This window comes from Parus major, chromosome 2 (genome assembly GCF_001522545.3).
Source record: "Parus major isolate Abel chromosome 2, Parus_major1.1, whole genome shotgun sequence".
NCBI lineage: Eukaryota > Metazoa > Chordata > Aves > Passeriformes > Paridae > Parus > Parus major.
Genome location: NC_031769.1, coordinates 141,126,112 through 141,134,740, shown reverse-complemented (window position 1 = coordinate 141,134,740; position 8,629 = coordinate 141,126,112). Strand labels below are relative to the sequence as shown.

General features: G+C 43.6%; 1 long non-coding RNA gene across 1 annotated transcript; it reads left to right on the top strand.

Moving 5' to 3' along the window:
- The first annotated feature begins 853 nt into the window (after positions 1-853).
- LOC107214948 lies at positions 854-6,485 on the top strand. Its single transcript, XR_001525064.1, has 4 exons — positions 854-1,120; positions 1,295-1,747; positions 1,988-2,204; positions 5,677-6,485. It is a non-coding gene; the product is annotated as an uncharacterized LOC107214948 (long non-coding RNA).
- Positions 6,486-8,629: the final 2,144 nt, after the last annotated feature.

Sequence of the window (8,629 nt, the reverse complement as noted above, 5' to 3'; positions counted from 1 at the left end):
TTCATACTTCAGATTGTCTAAACCCTGAGTCCCAAGATGGTACTTAAGCACTGTGAAAAGAAGGGAATAATAAAATAATGCTTGGTGGACTATACATAACACTACATGACTTATGGGCTAATACCTGTCTTGTTATTACTTCTCTTCTACTGTTAAGCAGATGACCTCAGGACAGCAGGGAATTCACTAAAATAATTCTTTCCTCTCCAAGAGTTAAAACCCCACTTCTCAAATATACGAACCAGAAACGAAATGAACTTTTGCAGCCTTCTCTTTGCCATAAAAGGACTCCTCTCTCAGCAGCCACCAGGGTCCATTAGCTGGGAAAGCAGGCAGGTGTAAAAGAAGTTCATGTTTAACCTCACTGGGTTTGAAAGCCAGCACTGAAGTTTATCAGCTCACAAGCCCGTGAAGGGAGGAAAGGCAGAGAATGGGATTTAGTCAAAGACTTACTCAGAGTTAACACAGGCCACTGGCGCTAATAAACAAACATTGCCAGACATCAAAAGGAAGTAAGTAAATCTGGGAAGGTTTAGTCCAAACAATGGAAGGGCAAGCTAAGCCTGGTGCAGGGTGGGCAGTGGAGCGGGTGACTTAGAGATGTTAACCCTTGCCTGGGACACAGAAGGGCATCACAAAGAGAGAATTGAACCCCAAATTTGTTCTAGAGAAGCAAGAAATTTTTACCACAAAAGTCAGAAAACCCCTACATTCTGAATCCCAAAATTCTTTGGTTGTCCACCTTAAATTAATCATGTCAGGTAAGCCTGGGAGTTAGCCCAGTGCAAAGATTAATGAACAAAACCTGATTTCAGGAGTTGAAATCTGTCAGTTTTCACACAGTGCCCAGACAATCAGTGGGTGATGGCCTTACAGCAGAGGCCATGGCTGCTTGGCACACCAAAGCAAGGAGTTTTCCGTATTTGGGAGACAATTTCCATTGCAACCAAGCAGTGTGACTGCAGCACATGGAGCTTGGTGATGGGGAAGCTGTGAGGATGTAGCAGCACTGCCTTTTGCAAGAATGCCCCTGAGGTCTCCAACAGCTTTTTGAGAAGCACACAGGTCCCACATCTTCCTTGTTTAAGGGGCATCTGCTCACATTAGGTCTCTGCCCTAGGTAGGGTTGATTGACTACAACCAAATTGTGTACTTAATGCTTATCTCAAGTTTCATTTCCAGGTTGAAAAAAAGGCAACATACATAACAGACACAGCTCAGCAGAAGGGTAAGTGTCATTCACTCATCCAAGGCTTCCTGATCTGTGTAACTCCCTTTGTCTTTTTTCTTCCAGTTTGAAATACCAGTTTTGCTCTGCCCATAAAATAGTGCCTTGTGAGCACCGCTCCAACAATGACTCCATGGAGGACATATGTACACCTCTGCTCTATAAAAGACTCTTCCTGAACAGAAAGGCTTTGCAGATGCAGCCAGAAGCTGGAAGAAAGGAAATCTCTTCAGGTGATAGAGCTCAGCGTTTTGTGAGTCTCAGAACTATGGGTGACCATCCATGCTCAGAAGGGTCATCTGAACCAGCAGAACTCCGATGGACTCCACCAGGCTCAGCCAAGGGTCTCCTTCCAAGCCCAAGGAGCAGCAGCTGCCACCTTGTATGGATGCCCTAAGACTGACTTTCCTTCTGCAGAGCCAAACCTTCTCCTGAGCACTTGGGAAAGCTGGGTCATGATTCCTCTCATTGAGGCACAATCTTATTTTTGGAGGCTGAGGTGGAACCAGAGGCACTGGGGTGAGTAGAGCATTGCTTGCAGAGGTCAGAGCCCACCTCTCTGTGCTCATCAGGGGCAGATCTCTCATGGGCTCCTGCTGTGCATCTCCCAAAGGTTTTTGTGTCACCTTGTTCCTGTAAGAAAGAAACACAAGGTGACAACTGTAAGGAATGGAAAGTTGCCCCTTGGCTCTGTACTTCAAGTGGGAAGATAAAGAGATGAACAAGAGGCATTACACAGCTTCTTTCCCTTTCTCTCAGGAGGAGTAAAGAAAAGGGAAAATCCACAGCTCCTTCCTAGCAGCTGGATGCCTTTGATGTATGCTCACCCTCCTGAAGGGTGTTCCTCTGGCTGGAAGCACAGGCACTGCCCCAACAGGCTGCCTGCAACTTATCCCCCAGGAAGGGGCAAGTGTGTGGAGACCAGAGAAGAGACTGAAGGATGCAGAGAGCACAGAGGCCACACAGGTGTGATCAGGTAGGTTTTGCTGATCACCATGGCATTGTATCTGCAGGGCTTAGGGCTCCTCTCATGTTGCTCCCCCTGCCATTTCACAGCAAGGACAGCCAAGCCAGAAGTGTCTTGCTCCAAAGGCAGGTGATACATTCAAAAAGAACAATGTTTAAAAAAGGGCCCCTGTAGAAACCACAATCAACATAGAGGTTTAAATAACATCATGCATAATACATTGCAAACTTCCACCTCCAAGAGAGGGAGAGATGGCTGAAAAGGAATGTAAACTGAGCCAAAAAGAAAGCAAGGCTTTTTTCAAAAGGCAAAGGCTAGCAAATCTGTAAGGGCTTGCAATCTGCTGTAGCAGAGGCTGTTTGAAGGCTGGGGTAAAAAATAGCAAGCCAAAAAGGCTCCAGAGCCTGAGGATTATTAACTTTTTTTCTCGTCAGTTTTTTCTTGTTATTTCTGCTTAGTCAAGTCTCTTTTTGGCACCTCACGAACTCACATCTGTCGCTGGGAGCTCAGGCACAGACCACCCAACACAAAGGAACCAGCAAGTGCTGAGCCACAGCTCCAGGTGGTTCCAGCCCTGCTTCCTTCCCACCCTCCCTGCTTCCCTGCTCCATATCCATCAGCCAGAATGTCTTGTCAGGTGCCGTGTCACCTCAGATCTCTTTCAGATCACGGTGTGCCGCCTTCCTTTGTCAGGCAAGGTAATGCAATGACAGGATGATGTGCAACGGGTCCATGTTTCTTTTATTAGGATCGTGTACCTGCTGTCACTTTGGATAAGGACTATCTATTTCAAGTGGTTTCCTGCAAAGTCAACAGGGCTGAGTTTCTCTGAGAGGTCATAAGAATTATCTGGAACTCCCAAGTGTGTCTATTCAGACCTGCATCCTCTATCACAGCTTGGCCAGCTTTGTTACTTCAAGATCCCATCAGGTACATAGCCCTAAAGCAGCCACCAGAAGCCCAAAGAACATAAGCACATATTTAACTTTGAGCTAAAGGATTCCTTTAGACGTCAGTTTTATTACCCTTGTGCTTAAAGCTAGACACGTGTCTTTTGTGGATCCTAACAGCATCAATAATTTACATTGTGGAAGCAGCTAGAGGCCCCATTTATATTGAGATTGTTGTACAAACAAAATAATTGACAGTCTCTGCCCTAAAAATCTTCCAGACTGGAAAGTGAATCTGCAATTCCCTTTGTAGCTTGCTCTTCCCAGATTAATTTTCACTCATATTTAATCCAACTTAAACACTTCCATGCAGCAATATCAGCATGTTATTTTTAAATTCAGCTTTTACTGACTAATGAGAAGAAGTGACCCTCATCTTTATTGCTGGAAAGAGCAGAGGCAGCTGGGCTGAGAGATTTAGTGTAGAGCAACCAGTAATGTGGAGACACAATCTGAGATATGAGCCATGAATTAAGATGCTTCTGAAATAATTTTGTGAGCTTTCAGCACTACCACAGGCTTCTTGTCAGATCAGCTGTTTGCCAGTCAAGATAATAAAAAGGCACCTTTCGGATTAATTCTTCCCCAAGAATTTGGGCTTAAACCACACAAGATGCTTTTCTGACTGTATTTGGCTATATAGGAATTGGTATCAGCCTTCTTGCAATGTGGAACAGATGCAAAAGCAACAACCAGAACAAGGCAGCTGGGTCTCCATTTTCACATCGAGATGGTCTCATGCTGTTATATTTGCTGTTTCTTTGCAGCTCTAATCCCATCAGAGCAGGGTCCTGGAGACAGAGCATCTCTGATGATCAGGTGTCTCGCTGCAGAGTCTGAGTGTTTATGTGTGTAACTGTCATGAGGTGTCCTCACTCACTTCTCTTCCCATCAGGGAAGCACCCTCCTCTGCAAAAATACTGATTCTTATTTTCCACAACTGCTGTGGTCCCAGCTCTGGACAGTCACTTGTCCAGTTCTATAACATGAAGCCCTAAACTGCATCCTGTGGCCCAGTCACTGCTGAAGAAAGTGGAAAATTGAATGTCTGGGTAGTTTTTATTTAGTTTTTGAAGTACACTCCACACTATCTGCAGTACAGTAGAGCAGATTGCTTTAGCACGATGTTGCCCCACTGACTCATAGTCAATTTATCATCCTCTAAAATCCCCCAATCCTATTCCATGATAGGAAAATACTGGTTAGAAAACACCAAGTTTCCTCTTTTTCAGGAGACTGATAGAACTATTTAAGGGTTTTTACAGTAGCCGTTGTTTTCACAACATCCTTAGTGTGCACAAAGTTGACCACATTCAGTATTCTTCTTGATTAAATCTCTGTAGCTGTAACATAATAAGACCTGAAAGCAAGCCAAGATAAAACAATAAATAAACATTTTTATTAGATTTCAGGTTTTCTGTGGAAAAGGACTGGAGTACTCACACCTTTGTTACCAGTTCCCAATCATTCCCCTGTGTTAAATCCAGTGCTCTCCCAGGCAGACACCATCAGATGCCATCTCCAAAGAGTAACATTGCACTCAGCACAAGCAGATGAAAATAAGCCCTGGTTGTTGTTATTATATGTATGTCCTGATGGGACATTTGTGGCTGGGTTCTTTTTCCCCCTCGGACTGAGACTGATGACAGAGGGTCAGCTTTCTCTTGTTCAGACTTTGTTGGTTATTCTTACCTACATTACATGTATACAGGGTACAAGGAACTACATGCACTAAGATAGAAAGGTGCAAAATGGTTAACAAAGAACTTCTTCAAGGTCTTTTATATGTCTATTTAACCAATTAACAAATGCTAAGTAAATAATTTTTCTTAGTGACCCAATGACCCAACACCTGTGTGCTGCACTGTGGCATTCTCTACCCAATGACTTACTACTACCCAAAAACCTCTAGAGGAAGAAGATGAAGAAGGAAGAAGGAAAAGAGACAAAACCCTAATTCCTCCATCTTTCTTCTTATTTTCTAAACCAGCTTAAACCTTAAACTTTAACTTTCTCACCCAGTGACTAAAGAAAACTCTCTATTTACACACTCACATTTTCAGTTTCTCTACTTAACTCTAACAGTTGTCTCCATGGTGTTATGTGCAATTCAGTGCTATCTTGGGTGTCAGGCATCACAGATAAAGGTATATATCTTGCATCTCTGACCCCAACCTATGTAACCATTTCAGTAGCATCCAGGGGCTCCAGCAAGGCCTTCAAAAGCAAGACACAAGTCACCTGTAACATCTCTGATGAGCCTCAAAGGGTCAGGTTTAGCCTCCAAAGGTCCCTGTTGAAGAGCAGCAGTAAAATTGGCACTAGTCCTAGCCCAGATGCCTAGGAAAACAGCTGAGATTGCCTCTGACACAGGCAAGATTCATTATATAAAGTACCAAATTAAAGACATGAAACCCTCTCTTTAGGGAAAGGAGGGGAACACCAAGCCACACTCCCTATCACACTACCTTCTACCCCTCAAACCTGCCACCCACCTCATACAGTTGCCTTCTTTGAATTCTTTTTTTCAGCCCAAGCAGCAGCTGAGTTTGCAGCTTTCTCAGCTTCCCCTCTTCCAGTGAAGGCTCCTGATTGCTCTTGGAAAGCCCCATCTGATCTGAGATCCAGAACCACTCTGTGCACATGGTCCACTTGGTACCAAGAGGTACAGCCCAGATGGAGAACAGCTGGAGCTCTAGAGATCCCCATTTCCAGCTCAGGTGCTCCCTCAGCAGCTGATCCCATCTGCCTGGAGTGACTGGTGGCAGCTGTCCCTTTTTCCAGCCATGTTTGGTCAGGAGCTCTCACACACTGTCCTCTTCAGTGAGGCTCTGCTCCAAAGTTGGGGTACAGCGGCACTGTGACCCATGCACAAACCCTGACACATGGAGCTTGCTCCTTGGTGGCTCTCTCTGAGCTTTTCCTGTTTCTCCATGAAGCCACCATCAAGGATGCTTTGCCCTTGTGCTCCTCCATCCCTCTGGGACTTCTGAAAATCAGCTGCTCTTTTAATTTAGACCTCAGTCCACAAGTCCAGAAATAAGCAATATTTCTATTTCCATAAAAGACTCCTTCTCAGTGATAAGGGTGGTGGTAGTAGTAGTAGTAGTAATAATAATAATAATAATCATAATAATAATCATAATAATCATAATAATAGTAATAATACCAAAACTAACAAAAAAAAACCCCAAAATTCCAAAACAAAAATACACATTCATTGCTGATTCTGGAGTAAGGGTTTGAACCCCATTTCCTTAGTTCCTACAGATATTTGGCAGTACTGATTTACTTTTGGTCCATTTCACCCTGTTGGTATATATTAAATGGTGAGATCTGACTATGTTTTTAGGTCTTTTATTATATCACAGGTGTTTCAAGTAGGGGTGTAAGAAGTTGATCCTGTGGAATTTGTCTGTGGGTCAGAGGAAGCAAACTGCACAAAAAAGATTTCTTTCTATTTTACATTTCCTATTGGATTGCATTTAATAGAAAATATTAGAAACCATATTATATTCAGGAAAAAATCCTTCCTTTGTTATCTCTTTGGGGTGAGCAACCCTCTGACAGATCTGTTTCAAGCAGAGCATTGAGGTGCTACACTGGAATTATTTGATTTCTACCTTCCTGAGATCAGCTTTCTAAGAAGTCAGATGTGTGCCTCTGATTTATTAAAGAGCGATGCAAGCGATGGAGAAGATCCAAAGCCAGCCAACAGCATTAGGAAGACTTCCCTCAAACTGACTGGGGTCTGGATCCAAAGACAGCTGGTCTGAAGAAAAAGAAAAGAAGAGCAGAATTTGAATATTCCCTAAGTGTCAGAGACATAAGCAATGCTGCATGTAATGGAAATAAGGAAAGGCTGACTGATAGAGATAGTGCAGTGGTTTCCTTACAAGCTTTTCTTTGTTCCTATACTGTAGGACAAGCCAGTTACTGGCAGATTAGCCAAGGACCCATTTTCCTTTCAGAAAATGCTGTGGTGAGGATCAGTAAAGGCTGAATATACCACAGTGCAGAACAACTCTTCTGCCTGAGGTAACAGCCTTCAGTAAGGGGCCCGAGCCAGCTGGTCTGAACAGGGACAGGCACACAGGCAGCACTGCCAGACACGCAGCTGTATTTGCACTACACGGGCACCTGCAGTACAGACAAGGGCTACAGTGAAATTTCTCTCACCCAAATGCTGATCAAAGAGCACTGAGATATTCCAGGCCAAGGAAACGATAATCCAGAAATGTGTTACCACTGTTGCTGCAGAAGCACTAACCCCAAAACAATCCAAAGGTGACAGCTAGCAATAGGACATTGGGAAATGACACAAAGTTGCACTATAAAGGAGATTAGGGTTGGATATTAGGAAAAATTTATTTACTGAAAGAGTGGTCAAGCATTGGAAGGCTCCCCAGGGAAGTGGTGGAGTTACCATCCCTGGGTAGACATGGAACATCATGATATGGTTTATTGGGCATGGTGGTATTCTGTCAAAGGCTAGACTTTATGATCTTGGGAATCTTCTCCAACCTTAATGATGCTATAATTCTACAATTACTGCTGGTGCTCTACAGACCAACAAGTACAGGCCCCTAAAAGAATCCCATAGCTCTTTTAGAAGCATGAATACAAAGATACGATAAAATTCTGGTTTTTTTAAGATTTTGTGTTGCTTACAAACAACTTTGCCATTGATATCCCCTACAAAATCCTGAGACATTCCCCATCCTTGGTGGTGGCTGCATATGTGTAGAAGGAAAGCATGAACGAATTACTGTTTATAAAATGTTTTTGATTCCTAAAAGACTGTAACTCTCTCTAGAAATGTACCACATGACTGAAGTTTTCGGTTGCACTCAAATGATTGATGAATTTTCAGGCCAAAAATGCCATTTTGATTCAACTAAGGCAAAACTGGGCACAAGAGGCCAGAGAATTTCCTACAGCAGATCTCATAATCAGATTAAAACCTGTGGTTACATCTTAAAATCATAGAATTCTTTAGGGTGGAAAAGACCTCTAAGATCATTGAGTCCAATCGCTAACTTCCAAGTCCACCACTAAACCACATCCCTGAAGTGCAACATCTACATGTCTTTTAAATCTCTCTAGGGATTGTGACTTCACCAATTCCCTGGGCAGCCTGCTCTAATGCTTGAACATCCTTTCAGTGAAAAAAAATAATCAACTATTCCTAATATCCAATTCAAACCTCCTCTGGCACAATAGGCCATTTTCTCTAGTCCTATTACTTGTTACTTAGGAGAGGAGACCTTGCCTGGCTCCAGCCTCCTTTCAGGCAATGGTAGAGAGTGATGAGGTCTCTCCTGAGCCTCCTTTTCTCCAAGTTAAACACCCCGAGCTCCTTCAGCTGCTCCTCATGAGACTTGTGTTCCAGACCCTTCCCCAGTTCCATTGCCCTTCTCTGGACTTGCTCCAGCCCCTCAGTGCCTTTCTTGCAGTGAGGGGCCCAGAACTGGGCACAGGACT